Consider the following 26,350-nt stretch of genomic DNA (forward strand, 5'->3'; position numbering starts at 1 on the left):
TAGATTTTGTTCGATTCTTGCTTGTTAGAGACGGTCATTATCTGGCATCTGAGTGGCAGGAATTTTACCAATCAGCATGAATATTGTTCAGGCCTTGCTGTATGTGGGCAGACTGCTTCATTATCTGGTGAATTGGGACTTGAACTGAACAATGTACAATCATGAGCACTACTACGACTGACCTTACGATGGAGGAAAGATCATTGATAAAGCAGCTGAAGATCCTTGGGCAGAGAACACTGCACTGAGAACTGCTGCAATGGGAATTTTTCCTGGCCTTCATTGAAGTTACTGTTGCTACGACTTCTTGATGCCACATAAAGTCAAATGCTACCTTGTTCTCAAGGGCAGTCACTCTCACCTCACCCCTGAACTCAGCTCTTTTGTTCATGTTTGGACCAAGGCCAGTGAGGTCAAGTGCTGAGTGGTTCTGGCAGAACACAAGCTGAGCATCAGTGAGCAGTTTATTGTTGGAGAAGTATCGCTTGATAGCACTGTCAACAATATCTTCCATTACTTTGATGATGATTGAGAATGGGCCAACATCAGGTTACCAGTAATAATATATTGCCAATCCCGTTCTAGTTAGTGATTAGTGTAGTAAACTGTAAAGTGTCCCACTGGGAAGATGTTCTGAGACTAAGACACAGAGTCTGCCTTGGGCCGCCAGTAGTGGAGTACCCGGTGAGGCTGAGAATCCGGCCGGGGAGAAAACTAGCTGGCCACTTCAAAATCTCTCGAGCATGAAGGGAGGTGATTGGAAAGCACTTAACTCTGCTTGAAATGGTTGATGTTTATAAACATTGAGGTTAGAGCACTTGAGAGTCACTCAACTGTGAAGGAAGATGAATGGAGCAAAACTGAAAGCTGAGTGTGTGTGTGTGTGTGGAAGCTGTCAATCACAGCCTAGTAAGGGAAATGAATGAATGTTTTGCAGCTCAGGATCTGAAGGGTTTAAACACAGCTGACTAGTTTCTCTTTCCAGGAATTGACATGTGGCGCTTCCTGTGTCTGAGCCAGCAGGCGTATTGCCCAGGTGAGTGTTACAACAGTAATTTATTTCACTGTCTCTGTCTGAGCTGCCCTCTAGTTTCCAAACAGAGCACTGGAGAATCACACGGGCCCAGAAAATATGGTATCTGGCTCACAAAGTGAATGCAAATAGATCTTAATGACCCATTCGCATGCTCCCGTTGGCGCGGGGCATAAACCCTCGATCCCAATGCCACCGGGCGGGCCAGAGCATCAGAACTGGATTGGGCCCCTGAGCTAATCCCGTTTTCTTTACAACCGCTGGATTCTCCGTCTCACCGGGAACTCCGCTACGGGCGGCACGAGGTGGAGAATTTCGCCCATCATTTTGTTCTTGCCATACAATTTTTGTCGATTTCCGATAGAGGAACAAAACATTCTTCAAATTTTCAGTGTTTTATTTCTAACATTTGTCAGCTTTAAACTGATCCACGAGAAATGATGGATTTCTAATTAGGAATTAACAAGAATCACAGGCGTGACTTTGAAACAACTTTAGTAGTAAATTTATGCTGAAATTCCTGTTTGATGAAAGCAATTTTATTGAACTTTGTAAAATAATATTTTATTATTATCATTCGCTTACTGTTTGAGAGCACACAAGAAGCACATATCGTGGGCAGCAAGGTAGCACAGTGGTTTGCACTGTTACTTCACAGCTCCAGGGTCCCAGGTTTGATTCCCGGCTTGGGGTCACTGTCTGTGCGGAGTCTGCACGTTCGCCCCGTGTGTGCGTGAGTTTCCTCCGGGTGCTCCGGTTTCCTCCCACAGTCCAAGGATGTGCAGGTGAGATGGATTGGCCACGCCAAATTGCCCTTAGTGTCCAAAAAGTTTGGGTGAGGTTACGGGGATGGCCTGGGCTTAAATGGGGTGCTCTTTCCAAGAGCCAGGGCAGACTCGATGGTCCGAATGGCCTCCTTCTACACTGTAAATTCTAAGATCAGTCATATAAAAATTACATAAATAAGGAAACAATTATTCTTGGAGAATACATGGTAAATAAAATAATTTCAGCTTCCAGATTTGTGGTAGAAAATTGATTTATGCATACCAAATTGATCATTTTTTGTTAAAAAAATTATTAGACTAAATCATTTACAAATATACTTTCAAGGCAAACGAACACCAGATCTGGGGCGCGATTCTCCACTCCCACGCCGGTTGGGAGAATCACCTGGGCCGCCAAAATTTCCCGCGACGCCAGTCCGACGCCCTCCCGCGTGCTGGCTGACGCTGAGCAGGGAGGAGGTGAGCGGACTGTAGCGCAGCGCCCGGAGACCGGGTCGGCTTCCCTGAGAAGGCTGCGGCCAAAGGAGGGGGTGCGGGAGAGTGTACAGGTGGGAGGGGGGGTGCGGGAGAGTGTGCAGGTTGGGGGGGGGGGTGAGGGAGAATGTGCAGGTGGGAGGGGGGTGAGGGAAAGTGTGCAGGTGGGAGGGGGTGCGGGAGAGTGTGCAGGTTGGGGGGGGGTGAGGGAGAGTGTGCAGGTGGGAGGGGGGTGAGGGAGAGTGTGGATGGTATCGTCCATCCGCGGATGCCACATATCAGCCGCCCTGATATGGCAGGACGGTGACGAGGACACGGCCGCAGGGTGCGTGTGGCTGATGGGCACAGGCGAGTGGCACACTGGTGAGCAGTACGGTGTGAAGTGACTGTTGGGCGCAGACAGTGACCAGGTGTTAGGCTGGCTGCGTGTCTGCAGCGCGATCAGGCCACCGGGGCACGCAGGGATCCCAGGCAGCCCGGCTGACAAGGTGTGGAAGAACCTCCGTGTAACATGTCGTTTCTCTGGCCCCCACCACCCTCCTGCAGGTCACCATGTATGCCACCCAGACAGCGATGTTTACTGCCATGGTTGGAGCTGCAGTTCTGGAGTTTGCCATCCGGCAGCATAGAGTCGGACGGCCCACAGTGGCTGCAGATGCAGCGGTTGCCGGTGCAGCAGAGGGGATGGCCGCGGAGTGGCCCGTCGTCGACACGCAGGCCGCAGGCGCTCAGGACCCGAATGTACAGGGGGATGCCGAGGGGAACATTGACCGCCAGACGGCGAGGAATGCAGGGGAAGTGCTTGGGGGGGAGCAGGAGGAGGAGGAGGAGCTGGTGGAACAGGAGGATTCACTGATGGTGGCAGGGCACCACAGGCGCCCAGCAAGGCCGAGGGTGTACCGTGACAGAATGTCGTTCGAGGCCCTACCGGACATCACATGCAGGAGGAGACTACGGTTCAGCAGGGAGACGGTCGCACATATATGCCAGCTCGTGGCGCACCTCGCACCACGTGGAATGGGAGGAGGACACGCGATACCAGTCTCCGCCAAGGTGACGGTGGCCCTAAACTTTTACGCTACCGGTTCCTTCCAGGCACCGAGCGGGGACCAATCCAGGATCTCACAGGCATCAGTCCACAGGTGCATCAGGGCCGTCACCGACGCCTTGTACGCCATCGCGGACAGGTACATTCAATTCCCCGAGGACCGAGCACAGCAGGAAGCACGGACACGTGGATTCGCCAAGGTGGCCGGGATACCGATGGTCCAGGGTGTCATCGATGGTGTGCACATCCCCATGCGCCCACCTGCAGTGTACGTGTTCATGAACAGGAAGGGCGCATACTCCAAGAACATTCAGGTGGTGTGCGACCCCCACATGAAGATCATGCACGTGTGTGCAAAGTACCCCGGCAGTGTGCATGACACCTACATTCTGGCACAGTCGTTCATCCCCGCAATGTTCGATGGATGCCCCCCCCCCGGCTGAGGGGCTGGTTGCTGGGCGACAAGGGCTATCCGTTGAGGTCATGGCTGCTGTCGCCAATACGGAGGCCTCACACCAACGCAGAGAGCCTATACAACGAGGCACATGCAGCAACCAGGGGTGTGGTGGAGCGGTGCTTCAGGCTGCTGAAGATGCGCTTCAGATGCCTGGACCGATCAGCAGGGGCCCTGCAGTACCGGCCCGACAGGGTCGGTCGCATGGTTGTGGTCTGCTGTGCGCTGCATTGCCATGCAGAGGGGAGATGACCTGGTGGAGGAGCCGGAGGGAGGACCCGACGGCACCGGAGCTAACGCAAACGAGGGGGGTGGGGAAGAGGAGGATGCAGAGGATGAGGATGATGGGGCGCATCAGGGTGGGGGGAGGGGCGCAGGACGCAGACACTGCCCGGCAGGTCGTTACGCCTAGGAGGCTGCGCGACGGCACCGCTGGGGACAGCATGGTAGCATTGTGGATAGCACAATTGCTTCACAGCTCCAGGGTCCCAGGTTCGATTCCCGGCTTGGGTCACTGTCTGTGCGGAGTCTGCACGTCCTCCCCGTGTGTGCGTGGGTTTCCTCCGGGTGCTCCGGTTTCCTCCCACAGTCCAAAAATGTGCAGGTTAGGTGGATTGGCCATGATAAATTGCCCTTAGTGTCCAAAATTGCCCTTAGTGTTGGGTGGGGTTACTGGGTTATGGGGATAGGGTGGAGGTGAGGACCTTGGGCAGGGTGCTCTTTCCAAGCCCCCGTGCAGACTCGATGGGCCGAATGGCCTCCTTCTGCACTGTAAATTCTATGAATTCTATGATTCTATGACGCGTTGGTGGCCGCACGGTTCACGCACTATGGGGGTGGGATTCGCTGAACACTGCTACTTGCACCATCAGTCCTGCACACGGGCACCACACACCAACCCCCACCCCCCCGCACCCTGCACCGCGTTCACGGCAACAATTCCACATCACCTTACCATTGCGGAACTACAGGATTGCACAACATTGATGATTGGGTAAGCGGGTGTGATCAGTGCCATGTTGAATGATGACAGCCCGTTCTGCGATGAGCTGTGTGCTCAGATTCGCCAGCCGAGGTCTGACTTATGGCTATAGCTGAACCGTGCACTCCGGTGGTCACAGCCTTCCTGACGGATATTTCACCACATGCCCGTGTGGGGTGGCTGGCGTCGGTGTACCGAGGACAACGGTGTCCGATTATGGGTGGGGCGGGGGGGGAAAGGGTCAGCACATCCGGAACAGACCTTGAACGGCTCGTATACCACGACGCCAATCGGGCACCCTCCCGAGCCCCCTGGCACCGGACATAGCACACAGTCTTACAAGTCAAATTTAACAGTGCGTTTATTCGTGTGGTGAACATAGGTGCCCTACCCACTATAACTAGACTGTGCCCTGCACCCGTGCCAACTTCTTACATGCCTAACGACTTTGCCTTACGGGCCCTACCACTACGTCTAGGTGTGTTCCCAGATGGTACAGCAGGAGTGGAGGTGGACTGCTGTGAATCACGCCCTTCGACATGGCTTCCCTTCGGCACACGTTTCCTGGGGCGGCCCGGCTTCGATGGGCCAGGCTGCTCTGCGGGCGTGCTGGATGGCGTGTGCCACCCTGACCTGCCCGCTCCCCACCAGATGCGCCAGGGACGGGACGGGGGGAGGCCGAGTGTATCGGGACGTCCCTTAGTGGATCTACCGGGACGGGCCCCAGAACCTCCTCCTCCCTCGGGGAGCCCGGTGGCCCCCGGGCCTCACTGTGGGACGGAGATGCGCTCGGAGACATGCCCCGTCGCACCCCTGACACCTGGCGCTGCCAGTCCTGGAGGCCTGCAGCGGTATCGACCACGGTCCGAATGTTCGCCAAGACGGGGCCCAGGGAGTGCCACATTCCTGCCAAGGTCTGTGCTATCTCAACCTGTGAGTGCGCAACACCATCTATCACGTGTGCTAGGCGGTCTATGCTCTCCGCGACTGACTGCTGGGACTGAGCCATCGCTTGCTGGGACCAGGCCATGGCATGGTGAGACTCAGCCAGGGCCCGGAGAGCGGCGGCAATGTCCTGTTGGCTCTGTGAGATGGCTGCCTGTGAGAGGGCAGCCCGCTCCTGGGCCATGGACGACGCGTGCACGTGAAGCCCAACGCCTTGCAGAACCTGACCCATGGCCAAAACCCCTTCACCCATTTCCTCCACCGCGGACGCCACCCGTGCGGTATCGGCCTGGGTGGCTGCGATGAGCGGCACTACTCCCTGCTCCTGGACGTGGATAGACTCCTCCAGCTGCATGTGCAGGTCCTGGAAGATGGCCCTCATCCCGTTACTCAGTCCCTGGGTGTCCACACACATCGGATGTCCGGGTGGGTCAATTACATCCAGGAACCCGGGAACCGTCTGGGTGGCAGCTGGTTGCTGGGCCTGGGCTGCCCTCCGACCGTCCAGCCCCTCGGCTGCTCCAAACACCACCTGCTGTACCGGCTCGGCTGTGGGGTGCGCACCAGACAGTGACCCGGGAGCCTCATCACTTATCTGCCCAACCGAGGTGAGCGTCTCTGTGATGGTGAACGGTGTGGGAGACAGCAGTGCCGCAAGCTCGAGGTCATCATCCGTCAAGAAGTCTGGTGTGGACTGTTCCCCCTCATGGCCAGGCGCAAGCTCCATGCGGGCCATGTCGTCATGACCTCCAGTTTGATCCAGCGGGTGTGTGGCCGTGATGTGGGCTTCGGCATTACTGTCCACCCTGTGCCCCTGACTAATGTCTGCCCCGGAGGTCTCAGCGTCCCGGTCCTGTGTCCCAGACTGTGAGGCCTGCCCTCCTGTCCGACCAACTGCCAACCTCTGGCGTGCGTCCCTGGGCGCCGTTGCGGTGGGTGGCGTTGCGCTGCTTCCTGGGCGAGACGTCCTGAAGGTTCGGCGGATGGCCCTGGGGAACATAAAAGATTCGGGGTTCGTTAGACACGGTGGCCCGGGTGTATGGTGGTGGTGGGAGCACAGTGTGAGGGGGGGGATGGGATCTGGGGTGCAGTGGCCAGAGTGTGAGGGGGCTGGGATCTGGGGTGCAGTGGCCAGAGTGTGAGGGGGGATGGGATCTGGGGTGCAGTGGCCAGAGTGTGAGGGGGGCGATGACGGGTTGGGGTGGGGAGGACATGCAGGGTTCTCTCACTTGCTTCTGCGCCTCCGACCTGGCATGGCGCGACCTCCCGGGTGGCGGATCCCCCAGCGAGGTCCAGGGCCCTCTGCTCGTGAATGGTTAGGGGGTGCAGGACCGGAGAACCCCCTCCGGTTCTCATGCGCTCCCGCTGGTTATGTGCTGTCTTGTCCTGGGGGGGGGGGGGGGGGGTTGGATAAAGCATCACCATTAGGCGGGTATCATCAGGGTATGCAGATATTGACAACATTGTTGCTGGTTCAGGAGACAGCACGCCATGGGTTCGCTCCAGGGGGGTCCCGGGGCTCATGTGGGTCGAGTAGATAGCTGGGCACCGTGACACCCCCCAAACCCCCTGACCCCCCCCCCCCAACATCGCCCCTGATGCCCCAGTACCCCCCAACACTCTCTCGGTACGGCTCTTCGGGGCTCAGCCATCTCCTCAATTCACCTCCGGGTCCTCTGTGCGCGGTTCGCGCAATTTATGATGCAGCGGTGCGTTATTCGGGCATCGCACGGTGACGACGCGGCCTTCGCGGAACACCCCCCCGAGGTTCTCGCGGCCCCGATCCTAGCCCTTTTTCGGGCCCTGAATCGGTCGGGATCGGGGCCGGTCCGCGCCGTTGTGAACCTCGACAGCGTTCACGACGGTGCGGCCACTTCGGCATGGGAGTGGAGAATCGCGCCCAAGATGTTAAATTGCTCTGGTACATGCATGGCTGTAAAGCTGACTCTCGTCACTTAGGACTTTGTGCTTGCTTTGGGGATGGGAAGCAGGAGCTGGGACATTTTCTCGGTCCTAAAGCTGGTCCGAGTCATGGAGCTGTTCTGCTGGTGGCATGGCACTGTGCTATCCGGGGTTTGCTCTGCGGGATTGGTTTAAGAGCTGCTCCCCCCGTTAGCGGGGTGTTGCCGAGTGAGCCAGCCGAATCCTGTGGGCATCATAATGAAGCCCGTGGGCATCAGTAAGTGCCCTGATTAACATTAGATACCAGCGATGGCCAGGTCGGCTGTGGGAAACGCCTGACTATTCCCTCTTGCTACAACACTTAGGATCTTTTCCGTTAGATCGCTCCCAGTATTTCAATGTTTGCTGATGACACCAAGGTTTGTGGGAATATGAGTTGTGGGAAGGATGCCAAGAGGCTTCAAGGAGACTTAGACAGGTTAAGTGAGTGGGCAAGAGCATGACAGGTGGAATATAATGCAGGAAAATGTGAAGTTATCCACTTTGGAATAACAAACAGAAATGCAGGGTATTTCTTAAATGTTGAAGTTTGGGAAGTGTTAATGTCCAATGGGACCTGGGTATCCAACCAATGGGCACCCTTTTCACATGTAGCATAAATTGTCCCTTTTGAAATTTGGCATTCGTGAGATTCTATCCTGATGAGTGCAAGACGAAATGTTTCGACAATATCTCTCATCTGTCAGCAATACTCAAGGTCTGTACTACCAAGTGACCATCTATTCTTTCCTGGCTTGTCATTTGTTTTCCTTCATCGACCTTTTAAGTAACAGGTGACATTTATTTTACATCAAAGTTGGTATATAAATGTGTTGTTGTGTTGATGATAATTATATCATAAACTATTCTTGTGAGAGACAATTTTCAGCAAACATTAACCCAATTTTCAAAAATACCCTCCCCAATCCCCAAGAGGAAAATGAAAGATTTCAAACCAAAAAAAACAGAATAAAAGTAGAGATTTGTGTTTATAGAATGCCTTTCACGACCTCAAAACACCCCGATGCACATGACAGGTTTTTAGGACCTCTCATGTGAGAGTCCCTTTGAGAAAAGTGTGTTTTATCAAATGGCTGCAGTGATGTCATTGTGTGGGTGGAGCTGGAATGTGATTCTGTCTTTTACTTTCGTTTTGAGCTGGGTGCTGCTTTGTGTTTTACTTTCATTTTAGGTCGTTGGGGAGCTGCATTCAAAGCAAGAAGATATACTGATTGCTCTCTCTGCAATCGGAAGAATGTCTTCAGATCACTTGATAATTTAAAAGTGATACCTGCTTTCTGTAGTGAATTCAAACTTGCTGTCTTTGTTAAAAAAGGTTTTTGACTTATGGATGTTGTTAGGAAAGTTATTAAGGGTTATCTATAGAGTATTGTATCTGTGGGGATTATTTGTGTTGGTAGTTGATAAACTGTTTACTGTGTGTTTATAAAATGTTAACTGGATTCATAGAATAAACATTGTTTTTGTTTAAACATACTTTAGATCTCTGTTGCATCACACCTGTAAAGTGGGCCCTTGTGCTCCCCATAACCAAAATCTATTCAAAGTAGTGGGTCAGCTGAACTCCATGATATAATTTGGTGTTCTCTAAACCCTGGCCTATAATAATGTGCAGTAACTTTTGTAATGTAGGCAAATGCAGTGTTCATTGCAGTGTTAATGTTAGCCTAATTGTGACAATAAAGATTATTATTATTATAAAATGCAGCAGCCAATTTACACACAGCATGAACCCAGATGGAGCAATTAAATAAATGACCAGATATTCTGGTGTAGTAATGGGGAGTAAGTAATGTAGTAAGTGGGATAAATATTGGCCAAGGTGCTGGGAAGGCCTCTTGCTCTTCTTCAAATAATGCCATGGAATCATTTACACCCACCTAAGCGGACCACTGGAGCCTTGCTTTTAAGTCTCATTCCGAAAGACAGCACCACTCCCTTTGTACCATATTGAAGTGTCAGCCTGGATTATGTGCTCAAGTCTCTCGAAAGGAGCTTGATCCCATGACCTTCTGACTCCGAAGTGAGAGTGCTACCACTGAGCTACGCTGACACCTGGGTAACAAAGGTTGGATCTAGTGGGAAAGATGTGTGCCAGCATCATGTGTTCTTTATTGTGTATCAGAACCTGAGATAAATTATATGGACTGAATCAAATTAGCGTGGCCCAGAACAATTCACGATAGATTCATTTTATTGTGAAATGAAAGTTTGATGATTCATAGTTTCGGAGAGATTGCAGAAATACATTTTTGAGAGTTATGCTTCAGTTCAGGTCAATTTATTGTACAAGAAAATATCAGGCTACATTCATTTATATTCAATTTCTACAATGGTAAGATGTTCAGACACACTTACCGGAGTGACGGGTGTCATTAAATTAGTGGAGATATCTTAGGTAGAACTGAATTTGTAACAAAAACTTTAAAATAGGAGAGAAAAATATCTAGAAATAATAACGAGGATTTTTGTTTAGTTAATGCAATGCTTTGAATCCATAGAGCTCATATACTGCAGTAAAATGATTTTGATATTGGACGAGCTTTTTTTTTTACTATAGATTATAGTTTAATTATGTGCAATAGTGCACAGATAATAAACTTACAAAACTGTCCTGCTCCAGGCCATTTCTCCAGGTCATTTGGTAGCCTAATGTTTAAAACTTGAATATAAATATGTTGCCAGTGAAAGTTTAACTAAAACTAATAAATATAACAGAAGTAATTGCATTTCATCTATAGAAATAGCAATATTCTATCATTAATAGTAGCCGACGCTCACACACAGAAATGCAGAAATATGAAAGGAAAAGGGCAGCTAATCCATCTAGCTTTTAAAAAATGTTTGAAATTAAGGGGCAATTTTAGTAAGACCCACGCAGGCATGGGGAGAATATGCAAATTCCACACGGACAGTGACCCGGGGCCAGGATCGAACCCAGGTCCTCGGTGCAGTGCTAACCACTGCGCCACCTTGCCGCCCTACTCCATCCAGCTTGTGCCATTTGGTCATGTTGCAACGAAACATGATGGCCTGAATTTCCGCTTCTGGGGTGAAAGCCCAGAGACGGGAGGATTCCCGGCTTGGCAAACTCGGCTTCTGAAAAGCAACCCTGGAAATTCCAAATTTCGTTTGGGGAGGTGGGGTGGGTCGGGTGAAATGAGAGTCTTACCCACCAAACTCACAAACCATTCAGAAGCAGCAAGGAGGCTGTCAAGTGCAGAGGCTGATTGGGTGAAAGGCCAGCTGCCGTAACCCAGCATTTGACCCAGCTACGAAAAATAAATCAATGAAACAAAAACCACCCTCTAGCCTTCACTCCCTTGCACCCAGCCACACCCCATACACTCCCCATGCCCCATCCATGCTAACCTATGCCACCTCATGCCACCCGTCCACCTCATGGCCTGTCATGCACTTCATGCAAACGTATGTCCCTTTGTCCATCCCCATGACCCTCATACCCTCCATAACAACCAATGGCTCTCCATGCACCTTCCTTTTATAGTCACTCCATCAATCTCCATAACCCTGCAAAGACTCTAGACCAACTCATGTCAACCCATGCCCCAACATTCTTTGCCCTTACACTCTGCATGCCAATTAACCCAGTTTCCACCATTGGCAGACCCCAGGACCCACACTGAGAAAAAATAAAATGAAGTTCTGAGCTTCTATGATGAATTCACTATTTAAAAAAAACAATCTCATTGATTAATTGTTTTGTTTTTTAAAAATATTTTTTATTCTCCTCCTTTTTCACATTTTCTCCCAAATTTACACCCACCAAACATAAACAATAATCAGTAACAAATATGTCAATCCCCATATCAATAACAATGATCCCATCCTCCCACCAAACCCCATATCAATAACAACGATACCATCCTCCCACCAAACCCCAAACATTAGCCCGCATGTTCACGTAAACAAATGACAAAAAGGAATCAGGAATCACCCATAGTCACCTTAACACACACCACCCCCCTCCCCCCAACCCTCCCACCCACCCCCCCAACTAATGTTCGATGTTATCCAGTTCTTGAAAGTGCACAATGAATAATGCCCATGAACCTCTCCATCTTTCCTCTCAGTTCAAACTTAACCTTCTCAAGAGTCAAGAATTCCAACAGGTCCTCCCGCCATGCCAGGGCACAGGGTGAAGAGGTTGCTCTCCAATCTATCAGGATCCGCCATCGGGCGATCAACGAGGCGAAGGCTACAACATCTGCCTCCGCACCCATTTCCAACCCTGGCTGGTCCGACACCACGAATATGGCCGCCCGGGGGACCGGGTATAGTTTCACGTGCACCACTTTAGAAATTACCCTAAAAACCTCCTTCCAGTAATCCTCTAGCTTTGGACAGGACCAAAATATATGAATGTGATTAGCGCCACCCCCCCCCCCCCCCCCCCCCCCGCCCCCCTGCAATGTTCACACACATCTTCTACTCCTTCAAAGAATCGGCTCATCCTCACCCTTGTGTGGTGTGCTCTATATACAACTTTCAGCTGTATCAGCCCCAACCTCACTCTCAGGTGGAGGCACTCACTCTCCGGAGCACCTCACACCAGAACCCCTCCTCCATATCCTCTCCCAACTCTTCCTCCAACTTTGCTATGATCCCTTTCAGTGGTGCCTTCTCCTCTTCCAAAATAGCCCCGTAAACCGCTGACACTGCCCCCTTCTCCAGTCCCCCTGTCGTCAGCACCTCCTCCAGCAATGTGGAGGCTAGCTCGACCGGGAAGCCCTGTATCTCTTTTCTGGCAAAATCTCGAACCTGCATGTTTGTAAACATTTCCCCCTGCTCCAGCCCATACTTTGCTTCCAGCTGCTTCAGTCCTGCAAACAGACCCCCAATAAACAAATCTTATAGTGTCTTAATCCCCTTCTCCTCGCATTTCTGAAAATTTCCATCCCACCTCCCTGGCTCAAATCTGTGGTTCCCCAGAATCGGCATTTCCCTTGACCCTGCCCCCAGCCCAAAGTGTTGGCAAAACTGCCTCCAAATTCTCAATGAAGCTATTATTACCGGATTCCCTGAGTATTTCCCCGGGGCTATCGGGAGCAGCGCTGTTACTAGTGCTTTCAATCCTGACTCCCTGCACAAACTCTCCTCCATTCTGACCCACTGGGAATCAACCCCTCTGACCCAGCTCCGCACCTTCTCCACATTCACCGCCCAGTAGTAATACATCAGATTCGCAAGACCCAAACCCCCTGCCTGCCTTCCCCTCTGTAGCAGCACCTTTCTAACTCTGGCCACCTTCCCTCCCCATATGAACGACGTAATCCTTCCCTCAATCTCTCTGAAAAAAGCCTTTGGCAGGAAAATCGGCAGGCATTAAAAAATAAACAGAAATCGTGGCAACACGTTCATTTTAACCGCCTGTACCCGACCCGCCAGTGACAGAGGGAGACCATCCCACCTTGCCAGACTTGATTAATTGTTTTTACTGCATTTAAATTCCTTCAATCAATAAATTCCTTATAACAACAAGCATTTCTATTCATAGTCCCATTTCAAAGACTTTATAAGCACTTGGAGCTGTCAATCAAACTGTGAACCGACAAGTACCTCGCTGTGATAATGATAGGTTGTGAAGTCAGTCATTCAGCACTAATCCTATAATAATAGCTCTCAGGCTTATTCCACCAGAGTGAAATAGGAAGCATTGATTTTTTTTTAACACAGCAAACGGTTTTATTCCCAAATATTTAAGGCCAGGAGATCAAAATGTCATGGAAACTTGACAGCTCCCTTGACAGCTCTCTCGACAGTTCCCTTGACAGTTCCAGTCGGTTTATCCACTTTTTGCCTCTCCATCAGGGTACTCTACCTCTCCAAATAACTCCCTTGACTTTTGTACTTCCCCTGATAGGTCTGAAATGCACAACATCTGAGGACAGCATGGTGGTGCAGTGGTTAGCACAGCTGCCTCACGGCACCGAGGTCCCAGGCCCGATCCAGGCTCTGGGTCACTGTCCGTGTGGAGTTTGCACATTCTCCCCGTGTTTGCGTGGGTTTCACTCCCACAACCCAAAGATGTGCAGGGTAGGCCTCGCTAAATTGCCCCTTAATTGAAAAAAATCAATTGGGTACTCTAAATTTATTGGGGAAAAAATGCACATGTTTGGGACATCTCACTTGCGACAATTGGTTCTGACTGAAGGCAACTACACTTTAACATGTGAAGTTTCCTCTGTCAGCCATGGTTTCTCAAAGCGCAACTCACCCCCATTCCCTTCACCGTCAACCACCACCCCTGCCCCCACCCCCACCCCATGCAGAAATAGTGTGGACTGGATTTGGGAGCAGGACATCCAGATCAGGACCTCTGGTGTCATTACCACATGACGGAGAGCTTCTCTGCACAAACATTTAGAACCATGGTGCTCCTTACCTGGTAAGATACTAAAAAATAAATGTAAATCAAAAAAGGTAAACAGGAAAAAGATACTCATTTCACTGGTGTCTTTTTTAAGCTACATGGACACAGATTGATAAAAAGACTTCGAAAATGAACCTTGAAAGTCAATTTGTATTTTGTTTTTAATAGATGTGGTTCCGGTATAACATGTAATCAATATGCTATATCTGTATTGCACAAATCTAAGCAAATTTTTAGATGCAATTTTACTTGGTTTTTGATTCTGCATAGGCTAGTTTGTATCAAAACAGTACATAAAATTCTGTGTGATAATCTGTTCGCTCTTATATTGGGGCAGTGAACTAACTGTGTTGATATTTACAATGCCATAATGCAAGAGCCTATAAAAGATTGGCTTATGTTCAGACGAATAACTTCAGTTTACTACAGTTATTTACAATATATAGAAATATCAAAGTTTCACATAATGCTGTAATTGTTTCAATCTAATTAGCATATTTATCAAAAATAGAGCAGGACTTATTTAGCTTGCTGTCATTGATTCATAATTATAACCTAATCTTCCTGAACTATATTTTCTTATTTAACTTCTGCAATTTACGTGGTGTTCAGCGCTATGGATTTTGCCCTTAAACTTTAGTCTCTCAATTTAATATAAATACTTATTCGTATTAAAATCATGTTTAAATGTTTATGGAATTAATACAGGTGTGATTCTTTACTGTTAACTTCAATTAAATCTATCTGACAGCTGTGGGTGCCTTCATGCCTATGGGTGGATTAATGGTCATTAGTGTCATTGCATTTTCTACTGTGAAAACTGTGACCGGGTTTCAAAGAACCAATCAGGATTGACCACCAGTTACACTTGATTGATTATTCCCCCGACTACTAAATGGATCAAGCTCAAAACTGGAACCTCTTTCCAGGACCTGTCTTCAGTTTTGCTCTTTGATTTCCTGCAGACACCCTGGATGGTCTGTTAGTAAATACTGTTGTAGTTACTTTTCCTTTAAAATTTTGGCAGTGAGCACTAATCCTGGCTACTGGCAAGAGCCTAGCCTTTGCAACGATGACTATTCTCCTTCATACGCTAAGTAGATCTGATTGTGATAAGCCTTTCTGGAATTCCTGTCTGGGTGTTCTGTATGACCTGGGTGGTAGTCAGTGAAATTCATTCAACGCATTGCTATACTTGTTTGAACTTTCCACAGTCTGCATCGCACAAAGGAGATGCGAGTTTAACAATGAACTTTTTCACCTCTGCTACTTCATTCACATGTACATTCTGATTAATATTTGGCATTTTTCTTTAATATAAATGACAAATTTACACTTTTGGACACATACATTGAACAATGCGATTTTTAAAATGTGATGAGAACATAGCAGGACTCTCACTGGCTACAAAACTATCAAAGTGTTTCTAATTTGCCAACTAATTTAACTGTTTCCACGCCTCTCCCCAGGCAGCAAAAAGAAACTGCCTGTGAAATGTGATGAAAAATAATGGAAATTGCTGTAATCTGCAAGGGGCAAACGGAGTCAGGCACAACATTTATACTCACATTAAATAGAAGTGTGTGGCTATTTAAGTAGAGCTGTAAAATGTACACTTAGAAATATGAAGAGACCAAGTCTTTGAAATTGTTCTCGGTGAATATTAAGATATAAACATTCAGTAAGTTTCTTGGGAACAGAATGCAGGATATTGGTTTCTATTCTCTGAAATTTAAAAGACTGAGGGATTGATCCAAATAAAATGGGAAAGTGATTTGTTGGGGGTGATATAGAAAAAAACGATTTCCTCTGTTAGGACGAGGAAGGAGACCATTTAGGAGAGAAATCAGGAAGGGCTTCTTCACAACGGGCAGTGGGAACTTGGAATTCTCCGGCCAAAAGGAGCTGAATCAATTAAAACTTTCAGGACTGGGTTTGACACATTTTTCTTAACCAAGGGTATCAAGAGATCCGGATCAAAAAGCAGATAAATAGAGTTGAGTAACAGAACAACCATCATTTAATTGAAAAGAAGAAGTGGGACAGAGAGGTGAGTGGTTGATTTGTTTATCTTAGCTACGGACAAAAGAATTTAATTTGATTTTATTACATTTTCCTGCTCTTATTCACTAGGTATAAATCCAATCTCTGTGCATGCAATAAACAAACAAGCATCTGAAAAAAGGGTGAAAGAAGTATTGAAATATGGTTTTCTAGGGAAATATTTTCAGATTAGTCCCGGTGAATTTTATTTGTAACACATTCGGCAACAAATATGAAATTGACTTGTTTATAAGGATCCTTGGAAAATAAAGAAAGCTCATTGAAAAAGTGATACAGGGCAGTATTTAATGGAGATGATGGGGATTCTGCCAGCCCACTGGGTAGCTGGTGAAAGCCCTCTGATGCCTCTGTAGCCCGCGATATTAAGTGTAACTCAGGCAATTAGTTGGAAAACCAGCAGTTCTATTGAAAAGCAGTGATACCTGGGTGACTGTGGCTACTACTGGCACAATACCCCCCCCCCAAAAGCTCGGTAGCCCACAGGAAACCCACATGGGGTTGTCGTGTTCCCCACACGGAGAGTCGCCCTCCCCTCCTGCAGCTGGATTAATAACAACAGTGATGGATGAGGTCCCGAAGTGGGCATTAATTGTCCACTTACGGGCCTCAATTGGCGGAGAGGTGGGAAGGCCATCCAGATGCCTTCCCACCAGGGACTTTATCAGGATGGAGACAGGAAGGTGGCAGGGACCCCTCCCACCATTCTCCCACCTTAATACTACCCCCGCCCCCTCCCCACTCACACTCATCACCACCACCAAACTTGCCACAGGGAAGGGCATTAAATTCCATCCATAATTATAATGACAACAGCATCAGGAAAAAATGATAATTGCAAGAAAAATATCTATGTTTTACTTGTTATATATATTTCTTACACATATGCAAAAAAGTAAGTGGATGTGAAAACAAATTGTGTTATCTTTTCTTTTGAAACACAAACAATTTAGAATGAGGTCATGGGGTTTGGTCTGCGTGATAAATCATTCTCAGCCCTATGCTTTTAAGTAGGCAATTCTAAATGATTTTGACAGTCTGTTGATTAAGTTTTTCCAGGCTGATAGTTTTTTTCCTTTTGATCTATTAATTTTTGAATGGAAGAGTAAATAAACCGAATCTTATAACAGTAGATCCCAACACCCGCCAAGTTTGAACTTGTACAATTTCTGGAGCTTTTTGTGAATCACCTTTTATGAAAACGGTTGATACTGTTTAAACTACTTCCTTTAGTCTGACTTAAACATGGCCAATCCTCAAAACACTAACAAGCTCTGAAAGAAAGTTAAAAAGGGAATTTTCAGCCAAATTGTAAGCAGTCTCCGATTACCCAGTTCATGTTTTGGATTGTGCACTTACTATTCTAATGCTTTGTTGTTTATAAGTGGGGGTATTAATGTGACTCCTCCTGAATAGAATGGAATGACAGAGCTTTAAACGTGAGAACTGTGTGTTTTAGACAGTTATTGTGCTTCTAGAAAAGTTAATTAGGAAGTGAAACCTTAGGTAGTTGACAGTGCGCTTTGTTGCCTGCCCGAGCTCTGTGACAAATACCACTGAAAGGCACTTCACTTTTTTTTGTAAACAGAGATGTTAGGAATTTGAACAAAAATGCATTTGTGAAGATCTGCATTTCATCTGTGTCTAACTGCATGGGAAACAGCACTAATAACTTGTTTTAATAAAGTTCAGTGATGAAACATTCATCAACAGGCGCTTCTCTCGTTTCAGACTTATGCATTGCTTGATCAGGAGGCTTTCATCCCAGTCAGTCACATCATGCAAGTCAGAGTGAATGATAACCTTGATGTTTTAAAGCAGCAACTCTATGGCCTTCTAGGGTGAGTCAACAAACCATTTAACATATAGTGGGATAGCTGATGACCAACACCAACAAGCCAAGATAATATGGATGTGGAAGATGACATGCTTTCAAAATTGCCATTTCTTTTAATTGGGTACTTAAATACAAACTGTAGCACATTTACAAGAATTTTCATTAGTCCGGTATAAGTGGTTAGTGTGATGAAGGTACTAAGCTGAGTAATTTGGAAAACACTTGTTTGTATTCAGGTAGTTGATGCTTAAATGCCCTCTGAAATGGTAATTCGATTGAAGGATAATTAGGGATGGGCAATAAAAACTGGCCTAGTCAATGAGGCCCACATCCCATGAACAAATTTTAAACAAAATTAGTGAGAGAAATATAAACACAGAAGATGGATGTTCCTTTTAATAATAATAATCTTTATTGTCACAAGGCGGCTTACATTAACACTGCAATGAAGTTACTGTGAAAAGCCGCTAGTCGCCACACTCTGGCACCTGTTCGGGGGGTACACAGAGGGAGAATTCAGAATGCCCAAATTACCTAACAGCACGTCTTTCAGGACTTGTGGGAGGAAACCAGAGCACCCAGAGGAAACCCACGCAGGCACAGGGAGAACGTGCAGACTCCACACAGACAGTGACCCAAGCCACGAATCGAACCTGGGACACTGGCGCTGTGAAGCCATAGTGCTAACCACTGTGCTACCGTGCTGGTGCCTGCAATTCAGGTGCACCGTGTCTGTGATTTGGATTTGATTTATTGTCACATATACTGAGGTACAGTGAAAAATATTGTTCGGTGTACAGTTCAGACAGATCGTTCCATACATGAAAAAACATAGGACATACATACATACACAATGTAAATATATTGACACAGGCGTGGGATGAAGCATACAGGAGTGTAGTACTACTCAGCAGAGAAGATGTGTGATAAGATCAGTTCAGTCCATAAGAGGGTTGTTTAGGAGTCTGGTAACAGTGGGGAAGAAGCTGTTTTGGAATCTGTTCGTGCGTGTTCTCAGACTTCTGTATCTCCTGCCTGATGGAAGAAGTTGGAAGAGTGAGTAAGCCGTGTGGGAGGGATCTTTGATTATGCTGCCCGCTTTCCCCAGACAGCAGGACGTGTAGACAGAGTCAATGAATAGGAGGCGGTTTTGCGTGATGGACTGGGTGGTGTTCATGACTCTCTGTAGTTTCTTACAGTCTTGGGTCGAGCAGTTCCCACACCAGGCTGTGATGGAGCCAGATAGGATGCTTTCTATGGTGCATCTGTAAAAATTGGTAAGAGTCAATGCGGACATGCTGAATTTCCATAGTTTCCTGAGGAAGTAAAGTGCTGAAATGAGAGGTGCCTGCTATTTTCCAATTCATGGTCATTTGCAAACTGGGCACCCTGCCCAAATGATTCTGTTTCCCTGGCAGAACTTTGTCCAGAGATCTTGGAGGAGAGAAAGAGGAGCTTCAGGTCTGAGTGGATTGCAACTTCACAACCAGCACTGGGGCTTTCAGACTGCTACTGGGGAGCACCAGGCAGACGGCACCAAGCCTAGAAAATTATTCTGCATGATGCAGGATTGGGAATGCAAAATTGAAAATCATTTTCTAACTTTCCAATCCACGGGCGAAATTCTCCCCAAACGGCGCGATGTCCGCCGACTGGCGCCCACAACGGTGCCAATTAGACGGGCATCGCGCCGCCCAAAAGGTGCAGAATGCTCCGCATCTTTGGGGGCCGAGCTCCAACATTGAGGGGCTAGGCCGGCGCGGGAGGGATTTCTGCCCCGCCAGCTGGCGGAAACGGCGTTTGTTGCCCCGCCAGCTGGCGCGGAAATGACATTCGGGGCAGCGCATGCACGGGAGCGTCAGCGGACGCTGACAGTTTCCCGCGCATGCGCAGTGGGGAGAGTCTCTTCCGCCTCCGCCATGGTGGAGACCGTTGCGGAGGCGGAAGGGAAAGAGTGCCCCCACGGCACAGGCCCGCCCGCGGATCGGTGGGCCCCGATCGCGGGCCAGGCCACCGTGAGGGCACCCCCCGGGGTCAGATCGCCCCGTGCCCCCCCCCAGGACCCCGGAGCCCGCCCACGTCGCCTTGTCCCGCCGGTAAATAGGTACTTTAATTTACGCCGGCGGGACAGGCAATTTCTTGGCGGGACTTCGGCCCATCTGGGCCGGAGAATCGAGCGGGGGGGGGGGCCCGCCAACCGGCGCGGCCCGATTCCCGCCCCTGCTGAATATCCGGTACCGGAGACTTCGGCAACCGGCGGGGGCGGGATTCACGACGGCCAACGGCCATTCTCCGACCCGCTGGGGGGTCGGAGAATGACGCCCCACATTATGACTCCCCTTGTCTCCCTCCCCTCAGAACCTTGGGAATGCTCTATCCTACTAGAATCTTGAAGAAAAACTGAACCACAGAGTTCTTTGGTCAATACTTCCCTGGGATGCTTCATGGTTGGATTGGGATGCATATGAGATGGCAGCTACTCTGTTGATCTCATTTGAATGGCAGACATAGCCCATGGAAGAGTGCCAAGAAAATCCCAGTTTGGCAACGTGAAGACAGGCATCTGACATAATTAATCTCTTTCTTTTATCCTTCATTGTAACTGAGATGCATCCGATTCCACCCCTCCCCCTTCCCCACTACCGCCTTCCCCTGAAGAATGAGGCCCAGGCATTTTCACTCCCAATGTTACGTTGAAGCCTCCCCTCACTAGCTCCCAGTCCGTAGGAATGGTGCAGTGACAGGCGGGTGGGAGAAGAACAGGTAGCTGCAGGTCACCTCACGGAAACAGACCCCAGCAAAGTAAGCTGCATATTTCAGAACTGAAACAACATAATGACATATTATGGGAAAATAACTGAATGGCATGTTTGAACCCCTCCATTTCAATATACGCATGAGGCCTCCACATTTGCAGAAACTCAAGAGTTAAAATCGTAGGGCACAGAAATGTTGAAGGCACGCAGCATATTCTGCCATGTCACCAATTTAGCTCAACCGTTCCCGCTGGGTGAACATGATTCAAATTGAAGCTCCTGAATCCTGAATCCTGAATCAAGTTATGCTCAAGTGAGTTATGAGAAGACTCCAAACTGAACGAAAGTAGTGCACAATGTGAAATGAAAACTGTGTAGCTAATCAAATTGCCCTACTTCCTTTGGTAACTTTAATTTAAATTTAAACCATAAGACATAGGAGCAGAATTAGGCCCAGCGAGTCTGCTCCACCATTCCACCATGGCTGATAAGTTTCTCATTCCCATTCCCCTGCCTTCTCCGCATGACCTCTAATCCCCTTATTAATTAAGAACCGTTCCATCCCTGTCTTAAAGACACTCGGTGACTTGGACTCCATATCCGTCCGTGGCAATGAGTTCCACAGATTTGCATCTTCCCTGTAAATATACTCATTACATTTAGCTGGGCCAGAATCAGCGTTACACTAAAATAAAAGTCAAATAGTGCAGATTCTGGAAACCTGAAATAAAGAACATAAAGTGCTGGAAATAATTCAGCAGGTCTGGCAGCATCATTCCAGGCCGAAAATGAGCTAACGCTTATAACATTCTGAAGAGTCATATTCAACTCAATATGTTTCTCCCTCCACAGATACTGCCACACCTGCTGAGCATTTTCTGTTTTTATTTCAGAGAATGTTACTCTAGTCCACTGCACTTATATAGGGTTTGAATCTCCGGCCTTGTAACGCTATCACTCAAGTGTAATGAGGCCGGTGAATAGCGGGGGAGGCCAAAAACAAGATCCTCACCAGGCGCTAAACAGTTTGGGATGCAACCGACGCAAAATCGGGATTTCGCCGTAGGGTGCCGAGAAACCAATTATCACCACTTAAGCCCCATTTCCATACAATCAATGAGAGCCACTGCATATCCAAAGGCCTCCCATCATTCAGCAGCCTCCCCAGCAGGTGTTCATGCTGGCGCTGAATAGTAGTCCTTTTTAGAAACGTTAATCTGGTGGCACGACTTCTGTGGGGAGCCGAGGAGGTGAGTAGCAATACTTGTTAACGTGGAAAGCGCCCAGGCATGCTGGAATTGCCACCCCTAGTGCTCGACGGGAGATGGAGGACCCTCCGCAGGGGTTGGCCATCATGCAGGGAGAGGCTCTGGGGGGGGGGGGGGGGGGGGGCAACCGGAGGCAATTGCTCACGGCACTACCATGCCAACCCCAGATCCCAACCCCATTCCGGGGGGCAACCCTTCTCCCTGCCTATCTGCCCCACTGATCACCCATAACCCCCACCAACTGCTGAGGCCTCTGGTCATGCAGCTGATGGCTATCGCTATTAGGGAATTGGCAATTGTGGTTAAGTGTGCACTTGACACATGCTAAATGGTTTCCCGTGGGTGGGCGGGTCATATAGTATGTGGGAGTCATTGCCTAGCATCCCAGTCACATCTTGATGCCTGGACACTGTGCTTGAATACTGCAGGAGGCAACACACACAGGCAACATCTGAACACTCAAGAAATGGGACTAAACTCCGGGGACATGACCATGGCCGGAGGGTGGGTCGGTGCCACCGAGGGGGCGGGGGGGGAGATGCCTCGAGAGATGGGCAAAGGGTTCGGGAATCAGCTCGCATTGCAGAAGAACGTGACAGAGGCATCATAATGATTGTGCAAAAAGTTGCTTAATGTGTTGTACAATACCCCATTCCTTTTTTTCTATTTTTAAAAATAAATTTAGAGTACCCAATTCATTTTTACAATTAAGGGGCAATTTAGCGTGTTCAATCCACCTACCTTGCACATCTTTGGTTTAGAACATAGAACATAGAACGATACAGCGCAGTACAGGCCCTTCGGCCCACGATGTTGCACCGAAACAAAAGCCATCTAACCTACACTATGCCATTATCATCCATATGTTTATCCAATTAACTTTTAAATGCCCTCAATGTTGGCGAGTTCACTACTGTAGCAGGTAGGGCATTCCACGGCCTCACTACTCTTTGCGTAAAGAACCTACCCCTGACCTCTGTCCTATATCTATTACCTTTCAGTTTAAAGCTATGTCCCCTCGTGCCAGCCATTTCCATCCGCGGGAGAAGGCTCTCACTGTCCACCCTATCTAACCCCCGATCATTTTGTATGCCTCTATTAAGTCTCCTCTTAACCTTCTTCTCTCCAACGAAAACAACCTCAAGTCCATCAGCCTTTCCTCATAAGATTTTCCCTCCATACCAGGCAACATCCTGGTAAATCTCCTCTGCACCCGCTCCAAAGCCTCCACGTCCTTCCTATAATGCGGTGACCAGAACTGTACGCAATACTCCAAATGCGGCCGTACCTGAGTTCTGTACAGCTGCAACATGACCTCCCGACTCCGGAACTCAATCCCTCTACCAATAAAGGCCAACACTCCATAGGCCTTCTTCACAACCCTAGCAACCTGGGTGGCAACTTTCAGGGATCTATGTACATGGACACCTAGATCCCTCTGCTCATCCACACTTCCAAGAACTTTACCATTAGCCAAATATTCCGCATTCTTGTTATTCCTTCCAAAGTGAATCACCTCACACTTCTCTACATTAAACTTCATTTGCCACGTCTCAGCCCAGCTCTGCAGCTTATCTATATCCCTCTGTAACCTGCTACATCCTTCCACACTATCGACAACACCACCGACTTTAGTATTGTCTGCAAATTTACTTACCCACCCTTCTGCGCCTTCCTCTAGGTCATTGATAAAAATGACAAACAGCAACGGCCCCAGAACAGATCCTTGTGGTACTCCACTTGTAACTGAACTCCATTCTGAACATTTCCCATCAACCACCACCCTCTGTCTTCTTTCAGCTAGTCAATTTCTGATCCGCATCTCTAAATCACCCTCAATCCCCAGCCTCCGTATTTTCTGCAATAGCCTACTGTGGGGAACCTTATCAAACGCTTTGCTGAAATCCATATACACCACATCAACTGCTCTACCCTCGTCTACCTGTTCAGTCACCTTCTCAAAGAACTCAATAAGTTTTGTGAGGCATGACCTACCCTTCACAAAGCCATGCTGACTATCCCTGATCATATTATTCCTATCTAGATGATTATAAATCTTGTCTCTTATAATCCCCTCCAAGACTTTACCCACTACAGACGTGAGGCTCACCGGTCTATAGTTGCCGGGGTTGTCTCTGCTCCCCTTTTTGAACAAAGGGACCACATTTGCTATCCTCCAGTCCTCTGGCACTATTCCTGTAGCCAATGATGACATAAAAATCAAAGCCAAAGGTCCAGCAATCTCTTCCCTGGCCTCCCAGAGAATCCTAGGATAAATCCCATCAGGACCCGGGGACTTATCTATTTTCAGCCTGTCCAGAATTGCCAACACCTCTTCCCTACGTACCTCAATGCCTTCTATTCTAATAGCCTGGGTCTCAGCATTCTCCTCCACAGGAGCGAAACACACGCAAACACGGGGAGAATGTGCAAACTCCACATGGACAGTGACCCAGAGCCGGGATTGAACCTGGGACCTCGGCGTTGTGAGGCAGCAGGGCTAATCCACTGCCCCACCGTACTGCCCCACAATACCCCATTCCTGATGGTGCCGCCCTCCCAAACACCCCAGCCTCCAACACCCCCCTCCCCCTGCCAAACCCACACCCCCTCCCCCGGTGCCCTCAGTGATCCTCAACGGGCCTGGCCCTCGTAGCTCTACCACTACGTCTTGTTGTTTCCCCAGGATGCACATCAGAGATGGACGTAGCCAGCTGCCTACCTCGCCCCGCAGCCTTTGATGCCCCTGGTGGGCACCCTCTGGAAGCCCTGGGACTGGAGGGCCCCGGCTCACTTGTCGGCAACACATGCACAGCCAAGCCATCCTGTACCGTGCGCTGACTGCAAGACGCAGCCTCCTCAGAGGGGTGGAACTAGGCGAACTGGTGGCCACCGTCCCCACTCCATGGGACAGGTCTGGCCTGGCAAACAGCGCCTCTCCTTCCAAACAGTGCCCATAGTGCCCTGGGGTTCACCTCTGGATGGAGGGGCAGCTGGTTCTGGTCCTGCCTGCCCCTGCATCGTCTGGTTCTGCAAGCCCTGGCAGTTCCTTATGGTCCGCATCATGGTGTCGACGTCCTCCGCGATGCTCCTCAGTAACTGGGGCATGCTCTGCAGCGCCTCCGCCATGCCCATCTGAGAGCAAGACATGTCCCGCAGAACCTCATCAAGGTTAGTCTGGTGCTTGGTGACATCCCCCAGCTTTCACTGGGCATGGCGCATATCAGCCATTAGGCTCATTTAAATATGCATTCTCCGGATCTCCCCAGGCCTGGTATTCACCTGCTGCGCCTGGGAGACCTGCCAGGGCAGCATTTATTACTGGTCCATACAGACGGGAACCAGTCATAATGGCACTTAGGGGCCTCCCAGGCCATAGGAGTTTGGGCATTGGCAAAGGTCAGGCATTGGGTACTCCAGCTGGCACCTGGGCACCTTGGTACTGCCATCCTGGCACCTTGGCAGTGTCACCCTGACACTGTCAGGGTGCCTGGGAGCCATTCCCAGGCTGGCAGGGGCACAGTCATGCTGCCAGGCTGGCAGTGCCAAGGTGCCCAGGTGCCAGATTGCCCATGCCAGGGGTTGGGCCGGGGTGCCTTGCCCATAAGAGATAGCGTGAGTGGGGGGGCTCGGGGACACCTGAAGAAGTAAGTTGGGTGAAGTGGGGGTGTGCGGAGGCAGTTGAAGAGGGTCAGGAGAATGGGGTTGCCTTTAAAAATGACGCCCTGATCCACCAGTCGTCTTCCTGCACTGGTGGGCTGAGCTGGCCAGGGCAGGAAATGATTAAGTGTGGCCTCGATGGGGAGTTCCTCGCCTAGGCCAGAATAAACAACAAAGTGCCATTGGATAGCGGGGGCTTTCTCAGCACTGCAGGCAACAGAGATATGTTTCAGTTAAATCGTGCCTGTTATCCCAACTGTCTGAACCAATGAATTGTTCAACATTATTCCGATCTTTTAATGTCTTGTTTAGAAAAGCAGGTGGCTTTTTAAAAACTATTTTAATAACTTGTCTTACTGTTCTCTTATTTGTTCACAGAGTGCAGATGACCCTTGCATAGTCACATTTGTTGCACAATTACTCTGAGAAAGTGACGGTGGACCATCATCTTGAAAAGCTGCAGTCCTTGCGTTGTTAGGGAAGGAATTCCAAAATTCTGACTGAGAGTAAATTAAAGAATGACGATAACTGAACAATTCAGGATAGTGACGGGGATGGATACTGAGTCCAATGACAAAGATGTCAATCAAATACATTGCATCATTCTAGGTGGCATCAAAATAACCTAAACTGACGGTTTATGCATTATATGCAAATCTTTATAGTGTACTTCTTGTCAGCAATAAAC

The 26,350-nt window shown here is 48.8% G+C and overlaps 1 long non-coding RNA gene across 1 annotated transcript; it reads left to right on the forward strand.

Annotated features, from left to right (window-relative positions):
* Window positions 1-983: 983 nt before the first annotated feature.
* Window positions 984-26,350, forward strand: LOC140386030 (uncharacterized). Its single transcript, XR_011933543.1, has 4 exons — window positions 984-1,036; window positions 16,039-16,130; window positions 17,873-17,982; window positions 26,041-26,350. It is a non-coding gene; the product is annotated as an uncharacterized lncRNA (long non-coding RNA).

The sequence above is a fragment of the Scyliorhinus torazame genome, chromosome 11, assembly GCF_047496885.1.
Source record: "Scyliorhinus torazame isolate Kashiwa2021f chromosome 11, sScyTor2.1, whole genome shotgun sequence".
Lineage (NCBI taxonomy): Eukaryota > Metazoa > Chordata > Chondrichthyes > Carcharhiniformes > Scyliorhinidae > Scyliorhinus > Scyliorhinus torazame.